At 47.6% G+C, this 17,392-nt stretch overlaps 1 protein-coding gene across 4 annotated transcripts in view; it reads right to left on the reverse strand.

Moving 5' to 3' along the window:
• Nucleotides 1-17,392, reverse strand: part of HIVEP3 (HIVEP zinc finger 3) — a 223,517-nt gene that overhangs the window by 197,636 nt on the left and 8,489 nt on the right. For all 4 annotated transcript variants that reach the window (XM_082246722.1, XM_082246721.1, XM_082246723.1 and 1 more), the window contains exon 2: nt 14,140-14,241. The gene's annotated coding sequence lies outside the window, so the exon portion shown is untranslated. The remainder of the gene's footprint in view (nt 1-14,139; nt 14,242-17,392) is intronic.

The raw sequence follows: 17,392 nt of genomic DNA on the forward strand, positions 1-17,392 counted from the left end.
GACACCATCATTTTATGATGACTACAAGACGCAAGTCACATCTACGCCAATGAATACGAGGCACAGGTGTCTGGAATCTAAATTTTACCAGATGTGGCCACACACACACACACACTTATCTGGACATTCAGCAGCCAAACCAATTCTAGACCTTACAAAGAATATTTACATTTCAATTCCAAAGGCCTCCAAAGACCTTCAGTGGCATTCAGATGTGTATACATGTTTGGACTGCCCTCAGGGCCCAGGTGTTGGTGGAGAAACAACAGTGGTCAGAGTTTAGGGTTTTCTAAACTGCTTATACAGCTAATAGCAGGCAGTCAGCAGTCCTGCAAGGAGGCCACAGGCAATAGATTGTTATTCAGAGGATTGCCATCATGTTGATGGGTACCTTTATTCAAAATATATGATCATCATATGACAATCAGTGTTATGCACTTTGAAAAGACATTGCTGCTTGAGCAGATTTGTTCAATATCTATCGTACTAGCCTTTGAACAACCAGTTATTCATTGCAACATCTCTTTTCTACACAAAATAGAGCAATTTACAGCAGTGGAGACCAAGAACAGACATATGGAATTAGGAGATTACCAAATGTCAAGAGCAGCAATCGCACATGCCGGTCTCTAACCAATCATTTCAGCTTTAATTTAAGCAATAGGTATAGATCTCAATGTATCTCCAAAAGTGCTTGCAAGTATAGTCAAAGGTTTGTCTAAATACTCATAACCATTCGAAGCATGGGGACCAAGAGTTGCTCTTTGTGTGCATCCCCCCTTGAAACTGAAGGAGCAAGTGTATTTTGTCCCATGCTTCCTTTCCCTTCACCTGCTAGAATGAAAGAGAATAGATTTCCAGTGCCTGGTCACCTAAAGTGCATTCCACTGTAATGCCGACATTATCAGTGGCTCAATCCAGGAAACCGAGGCATGCTTTATATGCGAAGAACTCTAGTGTAGGAAGCTACAGTTTCACTTAAAGCAGAACTTTAACATTTTGATAAAAAAAATAAATGTTCTTTAGCAAGGAACATACATTCCACATTAATAATGGTTACCAAAATTGTGTGCTGTAAACTGCCTCCAGTATTGCTATGGTTTCTTCTTGCTGGAGGCTGCCATTTTGTTGAAGCCCAGAGCCCCTGAACAGTAAATCATAAAGCAAAACTAAACCCATCAATTTAATGGTTTCCAAAAACAGTTACATTTCTGGAATGCTGGGATTGCTAACCATCACATTTGCTTGTGTCCTCAATCAAGAGGTCAAACCATCAAATGGCTGGTGTCATAACTGCTCACATGTGCAGCAATATGGCAGTTACAGATCAAACAGGAGCTAAGATGGCACCTTCCTAAGCTATAAAAGGACAGGAGAGTATAATTTAAGGCTGTCAGAAGATCGGCCTCTACTAACTTGGCAGTGCCTAAAAATGCCTAAAATAGAGAGAGCAACTGAACATGTGCAGAGCAAGGTGAAACAGTGTATTACTGGATTTCAAACAGTATAGACACTTATCTTTAATGTTTTAAATAGCTATACCTGCAAAAGGGGCCAACATGATGTGATCTAGCAGAACTTCATTTTCTGATAAAAGTTCAACTTTAAAGCGGAGCTCCAACCAAAAGTGGAAGCTCTGCTTATCTCCCCCCCCCCCCCCCCCCACGGTGCCACATTTGGCACCTTGCGGGGGGAAGAGTACCAATTTGACAGGCACCCTTCCCCAATTCTGGGAGACCTCGCTGCAGTGGGATCACTCGGAAGTTCGGCCCTCTCCAATCCTTCCCCCCTGCCACTGGGCCATTAAGAAAGTGCAGCATGCTTCAAGCATGCGCAGTACGGAACCGGCTGTAAAGCCACAAGGCTTTACTGCAGACTTCCTTTAGAAGTGATGATAGCAGCAGCACCCGAGAGCCGATGTAAAAAAAAAAAATCGGCTGGGGTGCTGACATCGAGTGATCCCTGGACACGAAACAGTATTTGTAGCTGCTGACTTTTATTTTTTTTTCTGAAGGAGGCTGGACCTCCTCTTCAAAGTGGAACTAAACCCCATCGATTGAACAGTTCCAAAAAAACAATTACATTCCCGGCAAGTGCCAGGAATGTAACTGTCACATTGGTTGTGTTCTCAACCAAACTGTCAAACCATCAAATGGCTAATCACACATGCAGCATTATAGAAGTTGAAGATCGAACAGAGGCCAAGATGACAGCTTCCTAGGCTGAAACGACAGGAGGGTTTACTTTCGCTTTAACACTCTCCTTGCCTCTTCTTTACGGAGTGGGAAAAATGACTGGCCTCTAAGTCACACAATTTTATGAGGGAATAACTAAACAATTCAAAAATTCCACGGCAATGCAACATTTATGTATCTGAAATGGAACATTTTTTTTTGAGGCATCCTGTGATAAAATAACAAACACTAATAAAATAACTCTTTTCTCTTCATGAATTGACCCCCAAGGTCAGTTAATCTCAAAGTTCACTTCAATACCGGATAACAGACATTAGTTTTATTCTTCAAGTCAAATCACATTTGTCAACTATGAGGTTTGATTGTAGCCACAGAAACCAATGCTGTGGGTTACTATAATTGCCAATGATCAGGCTACTAGGTGTTGTGTTATGCTGCAAAAAAATGAAGCAGAACCACTCATATTGTTAGGTCTCTGAAGATAATAATGTAGCTTTTTAGATAGAAGGGACCCTAATTAAGTTTTGAAACACAAAGGGCAGGGAGGAAATATTGTGGCTGCAAAAAGAATGTTGAAACTGAGGGCCTTACTAAGTTGTAGCTCAAAATGTTTGAATAGGTTCATCCTTATTCACAGATTAGACACAAACCTTACTCTGCAGTAGTAGTGACATTTTATTAAATTATCAATTAGAGTAGCTCTTATTAGTTGACGTGTATTCTGGGAACGGTAAAGGAAGACATTCCACACCTTACTAGGGAGGGATACTGGTAGGCCTAACGTTGCATGAATTTGGAAAATTATATCAAAACTTCCACTAGCTTATTTCTAAACCCTAAATTTCTAAATTTGGAACACGGAACTCGGAATTTGGAACACGGAACTCGGAATTTGGAACACGGAACTCGGAATTTGGAACACGGAACTCGGAATTTGGAACACGGAATGTAGAATATGGAACACGGAACGTAGAATATGGAACTCAGAATTTAAAATTCAGAACTTGGAATTTGGAACACGGAATTTGGAACACGGAATTCGGAACTCGGAATTTGGAACACGGATCTCGGAACACGGAAGGCGGAACTCAGAATTTGGAATCTGGAACACGGAATCTGGAACACGGAATCTGGAACACGGAATCTGGAACACGGAATGTGGAATTTGGAACACCGAATTTGGAACACCGAACTCGGAATTTGGAACACTGAACGTAGAATATGGAACTCAGAGTTTTAAATACAGAACTCAGAATTTGGAACACGGAACTCCAAAATTAGAACACAGATTTTGGTACTCAGGTAAGGATTCACATATACTTTAAACGTGAACACCTTTTATTTTTCTAATTACAAGAAGTGAACTGAAATACAGGGGTTGGACAAAATTATGGAAACAAGTATGGTAACAGAACAAAATTGTTACCCAATATGGTGTTGGGCTGGCTTTGGCATTCTCCTGGGAATTGACAAACATAAGTGTTGGATGGTGAATAATGGAAACAGATACCACTCTTCATGCAAAAATTTGGGTCACAATTCTGCGCAATGTCCTTTTGTCTCTTTCAGTCTGTTGACCATGTCGACCGTACTTATGCTCATCGGACGCCTTCCCAGAAACTGTATATATCATCATAGCCTTTGATACTGTACCTCCCGACACAGCAAATAAATTAGCAACTTCAGTCACAGAGGCACCAGCTAAGCGGGCACCAACAATTTGCTGTCTTTGAAACTCCATACGCACGCAGTGAATGAAGAAAGTGAGGCTTCCCACCTGTTAGTTAGGTGTCTCTTTACAAAGCCAAAGCAAAAAAACATTGAATCACTTCCACTTTTACGCAAAACATATTAGAACAGGGCTTGACAAAATTTTACTTGAATCTAGGAGCCAGTTTTTCAAAACATTTGCCTGGCGCCCAAGAAAGAGAAAAAAAAAAAAAAAGAGAAAGAAATGGAAAGGAGGAGAAAGAAAAAAAAAAGAGGAAAAAAAAGTGAGGGAGGTAGAGAAGGGGAGATCGCGCAAGAGAGAGAGCGAGCACAAGAAAGAGAGCGCGAGAGAGCGAGCGAGCGAGCGGGAGAGCGAGCAAGAGAAAGGGAGAGCGAGCGAGAGAGCGCGACTCAAGACAGATGTGTATATGTCCAGAAGTGTGCCGCCCTCACAGATACACACAGAAAATGGCCTACTCTGCTCCCCCACAAACGTGTCTATGGCAGGGGGGTCTCACACTCCTGGCTAATTAAAGGTAAACTGTGCCTCCCCAACTATTTGTAGGTGGTGCCCTTCGCTCAGCCACGGCAGGATGGGCCCAATCTGCACTTCCACCTCCCCCAGGGGCTAAGGAAGCAGCGACATGCAGGCAGGCAGGCTGGAGCAGTGGGATGGGGAGCAGCTGACACATGAAATTCTGTGCAGAGCCCAGGCCTGGTGCATCATTCCCCCGCCTCACAGACCGCTCAGCTGCAGGCCTGGCACTCTTACCCGATGTCAGATAGATGTGTGCCGAGTGACTGCAACAAGGTGGGCTAACAGTGGCAGAAGTCGAGCAGTGCATCCTATCCTATGTGCTGAAAGTGGGGAAGAGGCAGCCGGTTCTGATTGGTCAGTGCTGTCCATGTGACGGTGCTGACCAATTAGAATGCCTCTTGTCCGTACACTGAAGTATGGATAGGAGCCACGGGTATTTCAAATCTCTGGATCAGCGAAGTGGCGTCCCGATGCCTGACACCTGACAGCTGAAATCCTAGGCACCCAGGCTCAGTTTCTAGTCACCAATGCGACCTGGCGCCTGGGATTTGTTGAGCCCTGTATTAGAACATATTTCCTATTCTTGGCCAACCCCTGTATTAGATGGTTTAGATCTGTCCTATAAATGGATTTCTTTACGCCTTTTAGTTTGGAGGGGGGAAGAGAGACTAGCTGTATTATAACTTCTTTAGTATGACATTTCTGAAACGGTCAGATAGACCTACAGTGCCTTGCGAAAGTATTCAGCCCCCTTGAACTTTGCGACATTTTGCCACATTTCAGGCTTCAAACGTAAAGACATAAAACTGTAATATTTTGTGAAGAATCAACAACAAGTGGGACACAATCATGAAGTGGAACGAAATTTATTGGATATTTCAAACTTTGTTAACAACTAAAAAACTGAAAGATTGGGCGTGCAAAATTATTCAGCCCCTTTACTTTCAGTGCAGCAAACTCTCTCCAGAAGTTCAGTGAGGATCTCTGAATGATCCAATGTTGACCTAAATGACTAATGATTATAAATAGAATCCAACTGTGTGTAATCAAGTCTCCGTATAAATGCACCTGCACTGTGATAGTCTCACAGTGAAGGTCCGTTTAAAGGGCAGAGAGCATCATGAAGAACAAGGAACACACCAGGCAGGTCCGAGATACTGTTGTGCAGAAGTTTAAAGCCGGATTTGGATACAAAAAGATTTCCCAAGCTTTAAACATCCCAAGGAGCACTGTGCAAGCGATAATATTGAAATGGAAGAAGTATCAGACCACTGCAAATCTACGAAGACCTGGCCGTCCCTCTAAACTTTCAGCTCAAACAAGGAGAAGACTGATCAGAGATGCAGCCAAGAGGCCCATGATCACTCTGGATGAACTGCAGAGATCTACAGCTGAGGTGGGAGACTCTGTCCATAGGACAACAATCAGTCGTATACTGCACAAATCTGGCCTTTATGGAAGAGTGGCAAGAAGAAAGCCATTTCTTAAAGATATCCATAAAAAGTGTTGTTTAAAGTTTGCCACAAGCAGGGGCGGACTGACCATTAGGGCACTCGGGCACTGCCCGAGGGCCTGGGGCTAGTAGGGGGCCCCATGAAAGGCTCCTGGCACCTACCTTCCAAAGCATCTGTGATGATCCCGGAGCCCAGTGCCAGAACAAGTTCCAGCACTGAGCTCCGGTAACTGGCCTGACAGAGACACACTAGCGTGGGCACTCAGGACACCTTCCCTGCATCTCTTTCAGGGTGCCTGGGCTCCCTCACGCAGCGATCGTCCCTCTGCAGCAGCTGACACTTGCATCTCTCCCCCAACTGATGCCTGCACAGTACACACAGAGCTCACCAAGGATCCTCCTCCACGGCTCTGAAGTACACAGACAGGAGGAGGAGGAGTAGCCGGGGAGGAGGGACATTAACTTCAAGAGCTGCACTGATTATCTGAGGTATGTACTGTACATAGTTTAAGGATACGGAAGGGGGACAGATAACAAGGATGCACATATGGAGAAGTGATGGGGGCAGGGGCATATGCTAGGGGGATGCTTTTGGAGGGGGGATGACTTGTGCTAGAAGGTGAGGAGGTGGTGTGAGGGGATTTCAACTCTGACCTCTCCCCTCCAAATGCACCCCCCAGCACATGTTCTCTTACCGCCCCTTCTCCCCAAATCAAAGAGGTGCAGATTGCCACTCATCCCAGGACCCCTCTCTCCTCATCCCAGGACCCCCCCTCTCCTCATCCCAGGGCCCCTCTCTCCTCATCCCAGGACCCCCTCTCTCCTCATCCCAGGACCCCTCTCTCCTCATCCCAGGACCCCCTCTCTCCTCATCCCAGGACCCCCTCTCTCCTCATCCCAGGACCCCTCTCTCCTCATCCCAGGACCCCCTCTCTCCTCATCCCAGGACCCCTCTATCCTCATCCCAGGACCCCCTCTCTCCTCATCCCAGGACCCCCTCTCTCCTCATCCCAGGACCCCCTCTCTCCTCATCCCAGGACCCCCTCTCTCCTCATCCCAGGACCCCCTCTCTCCTCATCCCAGGGCCCCTCTCTCCTCATCCCAGGACCCCCTCTCTCCTCATCCCAGGACCCCTCTCTCCTCATCCCAGGACCCCCCCTCTCCTCATCCCAGGACCCCCTCTCTCCTCATCCCAGGGCCCCCTCTCTCCTCATCCCAGGACCCCCCCTCTCCTCATCCCAGGACCCCCTCTCTCCTCATCCCAGGACCCCCCCTCTCCTCATCCCAGGGCCCCCTCTCTCCTCATCCCAGGACCCCCTCTCTCCTCATCCCAGGACCCCCTCTCTCCTCATCCCAGCGCCCCCTCTCTCCTCATCCCAGGACCCCTCTCTCCTCATCCCAGGACCCCTCTCTCCTCATCCCAGGACCCCCTCTCTCCTCATCCCAGGACCCCTCTCTCCTCATCCCAGGACCCCTCTCTCCTTATCCCAGGACCCCCTCTCTCCTCATCCCAGGGCCCCCTCTCTCCTCATCCCAGGACCCCCCCTCTCCTCATCCCAGGGCCCCCTCTCTCCTCATCCCAGGGCCCCCTCTCTCCTCATCCCAGGACCCCCCCTCTCCTCATCCCAGGACCCCCTCTCTCCTCATCCCAGGACCCCCTCTCTCCTCATCCCAGGGCCCCCTCTCTCCTCATCCCAGGACCCCTCTCTCCTCATCCCAGGACCCCCTCTCTCCTCATCCCAGGACCCCTCTCTCCTCATCCCAGGACCCCCTCTCTCCTCATCCCAGGACCCCTCTCTCCTCATCCCAGGACCCCCTCTCTCCTCATCCCAGGACCCCCTCTCTCCTCATCCCAGGACCCCCTCTCTCCTCATCCCAGGACCCCCTCTCTCCTCATCCCAGGGCCCCCTCTCTCCTCATCCCAGGACCCCCTCTCTCCTCATCCCAGGACCCCCTCTCTCCTCATCCCAGGACCCGTTTTCCTCATCCCAGGACCCGTATCTCCTCATCCCAGGACCCGTATCTCCTCATCCCAGGACCCCCTCTCTCCTCATCCCAGGACCCCCTCTCTCCGCTCTCATCCCAGGACCCCCTCTCTCCTCATCCCAGGGCCCCCTCTCTCCTCATCCCAGGACCCCCTCTCTCCTCATCCCAGGACCCGTATCTCTTCATCCCAGGACCCGTATCTCCTCATCCCAGGACCCCCTCTCTCCTCATCCCAGGACCCCCTCTCTGCTCTCATCCCAGGACCCCCTCTCTGCTCTCATCCCAGGGCCCCCTCTCTGCTCTCATCCCATGGCCCCCTCTCTGCTCTCATCCCATGGCCCCCTCTCTGCTCTCATCCCAGGACCCCCTCTCTGCTCTCATCCCAGGACCCCCTCTCTGCTCTCATCCCAGGACCCCCCCTCTCTGCTCTCATCCCAGGACCCCCCCTCTCTGCTCTCATCCCAGGACCCCCCCTCTCTGCTCTCATCCCAGGACCCCCCCTCTCTGCTCTCATCCCAGGACCCCCCCTCTCTGCTCTCATCCCAGGACCCCCCCCTCTGCTCTCATCCCAGGACCCCCTCTCTGCTCTCATCCCAGGACCCCCTCTCTGCTCTCATCCCAGGACCCCCTCTCTGCTCTCATCCCAGGACCCCCTCTCTGCTCTCATCCCAGGACCCCCTCTCTGCTCTCATCCCAGGACCCCCTCTCTGCTCTCATCCCAGGACCCCCTCTCTGCTCTCATCCCAGGGGTCTCTCTCAGCTCTCATCCCAGGGCCCCCTCGATGCTCTCATCCCAGGACCCCCTCTCTGCTCTCATCCCAGGGGTCTCTCTCAGCTCTCATCCCAAGGCCCCCTCTCTGCTCTCATCCCAGGGGTCTCTCTCAGCTCTCATTCCAGTGTCCCCTCTCTGTTCTCATCTCAGGACCCCCTCTCTGTTCTCATCTCAGGACCCCCTCTCTGTTCTCATCTCAGGACCCCCTCTCTGTTCTCATCTCAGGACCCCCTCTCTGCTCTCATCCCAGGGCCCCCTCTCTGCTCTCATCCCATGGCCCCCTCTCTGCTCTCATGCCATGGCCCCCTCTCTGCTCTCATCCCAGGACCCCCTCTCTGCTCTCATCCCATGGCCCCCTCTCTGCTCTCATCCCAGGACCCCCTCTCTGCTCTCATCCCAGGGGTCTCTCTCAGCTCTCATCCCAGGACCCCCTCTCTGCTCTCATCCCAGGACCCCCCTCTCTGCTCTCATCCCAGGACCCCCCTCTCTGCTCTCATCCCAGGACCCCCCTCTCTGCTCTCATCCCAGGACCCCCTCTCTGCTCTCATCCCATGGCCCCCTCTCTGCTCTCATCCCAGGACCCCCTCTCTGCTCTCATCCCAGGGGTCTCTCTCTGCTCTCATCCCAGGGGTCTCTCTCTGCTCTCATCCCAGGGGTCTCTCTCAGCTCTCATCCCAGGGCCCCCTCGATGCTCTCATCCCAGGGCCCCCTCGATGCTCTCATCCCAGGACCCCCTCTCTGCTCTCATCCCAGGGGTCTCTCTCAGCTCTCATCCCAAGGCCCCCTCTCTGCTCTCATCCCAGGGGTCTCTCTCAGCTCTCATTCCAGTGTCCCCTCTCTGTTCTCATCTCAGGACCCCCTCTCTGTTCTCATCTCAGGACCCCCTCTCTGTTCTCATCTCAGGACCCCCTCTCTGTTCTCATCTCAGGACCCCCTCTCTGCTCTCATCTCAGGACCCCCTCTCTGCTCTCATCCCTGGACCCCCTCTCTGCTCTCATCCCTGGACCCCCTCTCTGCTCTCATATTAGGACCCTCTCTCTGTTCTCATTCCAGGACCCTCTCTGCTCTCATCCCTGGGGCCCCTCTCTGTCCTTATCCCAGGGGTCCCTCTCTGTTCTTATCCCAGGGGCTACTCTCTGTCATTATTCCAAGGGTCACTCTCTGTCTTTATCTCAGGGGTCCCTCTCTGTCCTCTTTCAAGGGGTCCCCTAAACACCAACTGGGATAGGTTGTTCAGGACAGCAAGGGCCTGTTTAAATTTGCAGTTTGGGGGCAGGAAAACCTCAGAATTGAGCCCTGTATTTACTCACCCCCACCACACCCCCTTTAACTGCAAGGGCCAGGGGTGTACACATGTTGCATCCGCATCAGGAATTATATGTCCTGTCACGCTTGGCAGATGTAGCACCTGCCAAGCATAACTCATTCAAGTGAATGGGGCTGCATTGCAAAGGCTGTGCAACCTTGTGCAGTACAGCAAAAAAAAAAAAGGGTTAAAGTAGGCAATGAGAAGGCGTTGTATTGCCTCCTCATCACCTGCTTCAACTCCTTGAATCACACACTAGCATGCTGAAACTATGTGCATTGCACATGGTTGCAGGGTGTTTGCTGAGTGGGCCTCATTCACTTGAATGGGTCACGATAACCCACCAAAAGCAACAGGGGGTTTAACTCCTGCTGCAACATGTGTACTCATGGACATGGACACAGGGGGGCCCCATGATCTCATATTGCCCGGGGGCCCCATAGGTTATCAGTCCGCCCCTGGCCACAAGCCACCTGGGAGACACACCAAACATGTGGAAGAAGGTGCTCTGGTCAGATGAAACCAAAATCAAACTTTTTGGCAACAATGCAAAACGTTATGTTTGGCGTAAAAGCAACACAGCTCATCACCCTGAACACACCATCTTCACTGTCAAACATGGTGGTGGCAGCATCATGTTTTGGGCCTGTTTTTCTTCAGCAGGGACAGGGAAGATGGTTAAAATTGATGGGAAGATGGATGGAGCCAAATACATGACCATTCTGGAAGAAAACCTGATGGAGTCTGCAAAAGATCTGAGACTGGGATGGAGATTTGTCTTCCAACAAGACAATGATCCAAAACAAAGCAAAATCTACAATGGAATGATTCAGAAATAAACATATCCAGGTGTTAGAATGGCCAAGTCAAAGTCCAGACCTGAATCCAATCGAGAATCTGTGGAAAGAAATGAAAACTGCTGTTCACAAACGCTCTCCATCCAACCTCACTGAGCTCAAGCTGTTTTGCAAGGAGGAATGGGCAAAAATTTCAGTCTCTCGATGTGCAAAACTGATAGAGACATACCCCAAGCGACTTACAGCTGTAATAGCAGCAAAAGATGGTGCTACAAAGTAGTAACTTAAGGGGGCTGAATAATTTTGCACGCCCAATTTTTCAGTTTTTTATTTGTTAAAAAAGTTTGAAATATCCAATAAATTTCGTTCCACTTCATGCTTGTGTCCCACTTATTGTTGATTCTTCACAAAAAATTACAGTTTTATATCTTTATGTTTGAAGCCTGAAATGTGGCAAAAGGTTGAAAAGTTCAAGGGGGCCGAATACTTTCGCAAGGCACTGTATCTAGGGTAGGAAAATGTTTTTTTATTTATTTTCATTTTACTGTGAGCTGTTGTTTCTAGCATAATTTCTGGGTCTGTTACCAAATTCTCATTAACCGGTTGCCGACCGCCGCACGACTATATACTGCGGCGGTCAGCCCCGGCCAGGCAGAGTGACGTATCGGTACGTCACTCGCCTGTCACTGACTTGCGAGCCTATCGCGGGCGGGCGCGCGCCCGCCGAGGCGCGCGCCCGCCGCGGCTCGTTCACAGGCAAGTCAGTGCGTGTGACCGGCGGACTCGATGTCCGCCGGCCACACTACGATCGCTCCTGTGAAGGGAGAAAGACAGAGCAGCTTGTGTAAACAAGCTGCCTGTCAGTTCTCCCTGTGTAAAAGTGAAGATCTGACCGTTCTACTATGTAGAACGGTTGATCTTTGCTTTTACACCAATAGCCATGTCCCTACACAGTAGAAAGCACGCCCCTAGGGACACACATAACCCCTCCCTGTCCAATAAAGTTAACCCCTTCCCTGCCAGTGTCATTTTTGCAGTAACAGTGCATATGTATAGCACTGATTACTGCAGTAATGTCACTGGTAACCCCAAAAGTGTCAAAAATGTCAGTCAAGGGTCCGATCTGTCCGCCGCAATGTCGCAGTACCGAAAAAAAAATCGCAGATCGCCGTCATTATGCGTTAAAAAAAAAAAAACACCAAAAATGACAAAAATCTCTGTTAGTAAACGCGATAACTTTTGCGCAAACCAATCAAAATACGCTTTTTGCGATTTTTTTTACCAAACATAGGTAGCATAAAACAAATTGGCCGAAAAATGTTAAAAAATTTTGATTTTTACTTTTTTTTTTGGGGAATTTCATATAAAAAAATGTGAAAAATATTGTTATTTTTGCAAAATTTACGCTCTTTTTTTGTTTATAGCGCGTGATCAAAAAATCGCACAGGTGATCAAATACCACCAAAAGAAAGCTCTGTTTGTGGGAAAAAAAGGACGTCAAATTCGTTTAGGTACAGCGTCGCACGACCGCGCAATTGTCCGTTAAAGTCACGCAGTAAAAAATCGCAAAAAAACCCCTGGTCCTTTAGCAGCCAAATCCTCCGGGGCTTAAGTGGTTAAAAGAAACATAACTAAAGAGGAATACTCACCTTTCCAACTTTCCCTTGTCAGCATCTTCCCTGGTGTGCCAGTTTTTGCCCATTTACATTAGCCAGAGCTAGTCATTGCGGAATACAGGCTGGCAAACTGTAAGCTGAACTGAGCATGCACAGCTCATTTTAATTTTCCAGGGATTCCTGTGAGCAGCAGGTAGGTGTAGCTTAATGCAGGAGATATTGCATGCATCTTCTGCAATAAAACACCTGCCTGCTCACAGTATGTAACAGCAGACCTTTAGTTCCATTTTAAAGTAGATGTAAAAACTAACATATACCCAGTAAAGTGACTGGCCTCAGGTGATACACAGGGATGAAACAAATCCTCGTACACAAGGTGTACCTGTTTATCTGCAGACTTTTCTTCTCTACAGCCATACAAAGTGCTTAATTGTAAAGCTTTTCTGAGACTTCTAAAGACGAAGAGCTGAAGTTACACTTTACAGAGCTCAGTGAGAAAAGTTCTGACAGCTGATTGGAAGGAAAAGACACACCCCCTTCACACAGCACACAGGAACAGCTGAGGCTGTCAATCAGATGGAGATGAGAAAGCAAAAAAAGCAGCGCCAACTAAGTGTAGCATACAGAGTTTAATGAGGGTAAAAAGAATTTGTACATTCACAAAAGTAAAACGATATGCCAGCATGGTAAGTAGAACGGATAATCTGCAAAGTATCTCTAGGCTAGTGATGGATGGATGCTGCTTTGACGATGTGCTGATAGCTGTCAGCGTCTTTCGGTCAGCGGTGGTGTTTCCATGGCGCCCAGGTCTGTGCAGAGGCACGGGTGATGGCCCCTCTTGACAGCTGAGAATACCCTTCCGGTATTTTTTCGCTGATGTTCAGCAATAACGATTTACCTGGACCCCTTTACAAATTCAGTTACTGAGTGTAAAAATACCTGAAGGGTATTCTCAGCTGTCCGATGTGACGTCAACTGCGCCTCTGCACAGACCCGGGTGCTGTGGAAACACCAACGATGACTGAAAGACGCTGACAGCCATCAGCACATCGTCAAGGTGCACTGATTCGTCACTAGCCTAGAGATACTTTGCAGATGACCCGCTCTACTCACCATGCTGGCATATCGTTTAACCTTTGTGAGTGTATAAATTCTTTTTACCCTCATTAAACTCTGTATGCTACACTTAGTTGGCGCTGCTTTTTACTTTCTCCTTTCATGTAGAGCCTCTCCTCGCTCCTGCCGGCAGCCACTAAGTACAGCCTCACTTATTTGGATTATTACCACCACTGTCATCCGACCACTATCTTGGACTTCCCTACCACCTGCTCCATCCCTAACAGTGGTCTAAGAATATACCTGCAGCCCAGTCTACACTAGTAAAGCGCCAGAATATTGCTGTTAATCAGCTGGACATCCCTCCCCTGTCACCATTTTTCTGTTGGCGTCAGAAAAACTGATAACAGAGGAACGAAGCAGCAGACAGAAATGACACTTAGGGTTCTGGATTGGGACAAGTGCACACTATAGAGGGATATGCTTTGTTCATATTTCATGCTTGAAGTTTACAACCACTTCAAGTGTTCATCTGGGTAGAGGGTGCCAAAACTGGAAAGCAAAAAAAATTCAGATATAATAAAAATCATGTCTAGACCAAGCACAAGGGATAAGGCTAGAGTATAACAGATTTGGTAAAACACAGGTTTGTTGATCAATCCTATAATGGCAATAGGTAAAAGAAAGAAGAGAAGGGGGAAGCCACTTACCTTACCATTATATTCCTCTATACTCTATGTGTCAGCAAGGCTATCATTTTTAGAGAATTCCAAGAGTTCAGATCTGTGCGAGCCAGACAGCCTTTCCTGGACCTGTGGGGATTTATTAATAAAATTAATTATGAAATGATAAATTCTGCAGAAAACAAAAAAAAAAAAAAAGAAAATTGGGCATTTTGTCTTCAAAGTATGGAAGAAATTGCTCTCTTGGAGAAAAAAATGTATTCTATAGTCGTTTGCTAAAATCAAGATCTGTATTCTTTTTCTCAGAGGAATTAAACCCTTGAAAGTGTAAGGCAAAGCGCCTGCCAAGAGGTCTTTCAAGACTTGGGAACTGCCAACTGAAACCTGAGCCTTAAGGATAGGTGGTAAATATCTGCACGTAAAAGACGTGATAGTGCTTCCCTAGACTCTATAATCAAATTGTCACAATGTTGGGCTGGTCTTAAATCTTCAGCTGTCTCACAAAATCCTTCCTTGCCGCCTGGATGACGTTTTTAACAACACTGTACCTTTCTGATGTCTCTTCTGATTTAAACCCTAGTCTGAGTGATCTTGCGATCATATTCCTTTCTAAACATGGTCTATTAGTCGGAAGCATCAGGAGAGAAGGTGATTATGAATAACAACATCTGTCCCCTTAGGCCTAGAAACTGCAAATGTCAGCAAGTGCAGAGCATCAACGACCGCTCTTAGATAAATCAGTTATATGATTGCAATGTAAGCAAACTGAGTTTTTTGAAGAGGAACTCCAGGCAGAAAGGTTTTTTTTCTTTTATCTGTGGTGTTAAAAATAGTTGAATCTCTTGAGGTGTATGTCACCTCCTGGACTGCTGCCTGGTACTTACAATTGACACTTTCATTAAGTGAGGTTTTGTTTTCACTGTACTTACAGCACTTGAGGCTCTCCTACTCAGCAGCTGTCCTGTCCTTTGTTTTCTGTGAACCCATTTACAAAATGCAAAGTGTTGTGTGAATGGACAGGGGAGAGGAGGGGTGAAAAGCCTCCTGTCAGAGTGCTGCTGAAAATATAGCAGAATTTATACTATCAGTTCTTAGCGATAGTGCAAATTGCATATAATAGACCGTGACATTACATTTTACTATGCAGCACCAGGGACAGAACAGTGGCTAAGCAGTTAACACTTCCGCCTGGCAGCACTAAAGTCGTCGGTTCGAATCCCAGCCACGGCAGGGACTGATGTGAATGCACAATATATATATATGTAAAGCGGTGAGTAAATTGACGGCGCTATATATGCACCTGTAATAAATAAATAATGAAGTGTGTCCTGTGTCTGGATGGCTGCTGCATAGTGTAGAAATCATCACCCCACTGAGCTAATCTTCCAGGGTTAACATCAGCTGCTGCGAGTTTCATCCAACCCACTTCTGCACGCCACCTTCATTCACAGAACATAGAATATTCTTTCCCAGAATGCAAAGTGTTCTTTGAATGGAGGACAGGCAGATGAATGATGGGATCTGCCTCCTTTAGTTACAGCATTGCATTCTGGTGAAAGAATACTACGATTTCTGTAAATGGAGGAGGCAGCAAGCAGTGGCTGATGGTAAAATGGTTCTAAAGGCTGAAGGTTTTTTTTTTTACCTTCATGCATAAAAAAAAAAAAAAAAAAAAAAAAAAAAAAAAAAAAACACCTTTTGTCTGCAGCAGCCCCCCCCCCCCCACCTCCGTATACTCACCTGAGTTCCATCGCAATCCAGCAATGTGCACGAGTGTCCCAGCTCTCCGGGGAATCTCCCTCCTCATTAGCAGAGATGGCAGCGGTAGCTATTGCTTCCGCTGCTGTCAATCACAGCCAGTCTACCAATGAGAATAGGGAAGGGGCTAAATAGACATGCAGAGCAGCAGCTCAGGAGTGCACCTGCTTAGGTTCCCCATTGCAAGCTGCTTGCTCTGGGGGCATTCAACAGAAGGGAGGGGTCAGGAGTGCTGGTAAAGCAGGGTACACACTAGTAGAAAATCTGCCGAAAATTCCCGCCCGATGTGAAATCGTCCGATTTTCGCCTAGTGTGTACACAACTTTCAGCAGCCAATGCCGACATTTTCAACGAAAAAAAATGGAGGGACAAACACCAAAATTTTTTTCGCCCGTCCCTAGACGACCAATTTTCGTTTAATGTGTATGCAGTACGTCCATGAAAAAATCGGATACGAAAGACCGCGCATGATCTGAAGTTGCTGACAACCCGGAAGTCTAGGAACAAATGTGCCAAAAAAAAAGAAAAATCGGACGAGAAATTTTGTGAACATTTATGCACTGTCGACTAAAAACGGTAATGAACGCTGAGACGACAGAGAAAAAAAAAAAAAAAATCGGAGGATATTTCGTCCGATTTTCGTTAAGTGTGTACGGCCCTTTAGGAACCTGAGAAGAGGAGGATCGGGGCTGCTCTGTGATAATTTGCTGCATAGGGCAGGTAAGTAGAGCATGTTTTTTCGTTTTGTTTTTTTAAATTGTGCCTTTAATATCACTTTAATCCCAACAATGTCAGCACTGTGAGAAGGACCCAGTGGCGAAAATTTGGACACTATGCAACAACAAGACAGACAAAGGACACACTTCCAATAAAAGGTAAGTTATGTCCCTGGTGCTGAACAGAAAAAAAGTAACTATAATTCAGTTTTCAAAAGCGTGCATTGCTAATTTTGTCTAGGGGTCAGGACAAGACTTATATTCACCCTTCATTTTATGGGAAAACAGCACTCCCCCAAGGTCTAGCAGTGGACTGTTCCTGGTCTATGGAGCCTTCTCTGGGCTTAGTTACATTTTTTTATTTTAGGTACTTATATAGCGCTGTCAATTTACGCAGCTCTTTACATATACATTACACATTCACATCAGTCCCTGCCCTCAAGGAGCTCACAGTCCCTGCTCTCAAGGAGCTCACAGTCCCTGCCCTCAAGGAGCTCACAGTCCCTGCCCTCAAGGAGCTCACAGTCCCTGCCCTCAAGGAGCTCACAGTCCCTGCCCTCAAGGAGCTCACAGTCCCTGCCCTCAAGGAGCTCACAGTCCCTGCCCTCAAGGAGCTCACAGTCCCTGCCCTCAAGGAGCTCACAATCTAAGGTCCCTAACTCACATTCATAATAACATCAGGAACAGTCCACAACTCAAGACCGATGGAGCACAGGGGTGCCGGACCAGTCTTCTGCTGGGAGGATTGGAGTTTTAGGAAAGTAAATCTCCTTTCTTCGATCCCCTAAACCAGTGATGGCGAAACT

This window comes from Pelophylax lessonae (assembly GCF_965119305.1).
Source record: "Pelophylax lessonae genome assembly, chromosome: 2".
Lineage (NCBI taxonomy): Eukaryota > Metazoa > Chordata > Amphibia > Anura > Ranidae > Pelophylax > Pelophylax lessonae.